We start from the raw sequence: 1,043 nt of genomic DNA on the forward strand, positions 1-1,043 counted from the left end.
AGTATGACTGGACAGAGGTGAGCCATGTCCCTCGACCCTGTGGGTAAAGAACCACGTTCTTCTACCCACTTTGACCTGTGAATCCCTACTCTATATGGGTAAGGGACAGGCTCATAAGAAACGACTTGCTTGTAGCATGATACCGTATGCCTCCCTAGGATTGTGTAAGGGATCTCGGGGGAGGAAAACCACAGTTGGTACGATGGGCCAGGCTGGACGGATTCGTTAGGCTGAAGCTGGTATGGAACATGCGGCACAAGTATGCATATACTCAGCTGGCGTTCTCAAACATATATATATATATATATTGATAACATATGTATACAAATGGACTCCGCCTGAAGGGCAGTGACTGGTCAGAACATGTGATACATAATTATGTATTATCATAATTATCATAATTATGTATTATGTATCAATTATAATTGATACAGAAGTATGCTGTGTCCAACGGCACGGCAATTCAATTAGGCCATGCCTCATGGTGTATTTCTAATTCTTCAGTACAAGCATGTACTTGATCAAGCCTTGATAACTCAAGGAAATATAGACAGCTTACATACACAGCTGAACATGCCTGAAGGGTGATCTGCTGTTTATCACAACCTTTGACAAAACCAAAATTACTCTACGCCACACGGCGTCTATAATGAAAACAAAATGCTCCTTATGGCATACATTACCTTAGTAAATCACTTACTTGGATTCTTGAATATCCAACTCAAAGATTTACCTCATGACTGATCCACCCTTGACCATATCATGAGGGCGCTCTTCCCCCTTCGATCAGTGCTGCGGGCCGAAACCAAATTTCAAACACAATCAATTCAACTTGCCGAAACCAAATTTAAACGCAGCGATGTTTCCAGGCAAAGGTCAACGGGAAGAGAGAAAGATTAGCTTCACTTGAGCTAAGCAAGAAACCTCTGTCTAAGTCCAGGAGGGGGGAGACAAGGTCAGCTGACCTGACGTCAGTCAAAGACGTTAACTGGAAAAGAAGGAACGGCTTGCATCCTGGTGTTTCGGGGGGGGGGGGGCTCCAG

The 1,043-nt window shown here is 43.9% G+C and overlaps 1 protein-coding gene across 1 annotated transcript in view; it reads left to right on the plus strand.

Annotated features, from left to right (window-relative positions):
• LOC111870450 (activin receptor type-1) overlaps positions 1-1,043 on the plus strand; it is a 47,200-nt gene that overhangs the window by 24,677 nt on the left and 21,480 nt on the right. The window lies entirely within an intron of this gene.

The sequence above is a fragment of the Cryptotermes secundus genome, unplaced genomic scaffold, assembly GCF_002891405.2.
Source record: "Cryptotermes secundus unplaced genomic scaffold, Csec_1.0 scaffold1717, whole genome shotgun sequence".
Lineage (NCBI taxonomy): Eukaryota > Metazoa > Arthropoda > Insecta > Blattodea > Kalotermitidae > Cryptotermes > Cryptotermes secundus.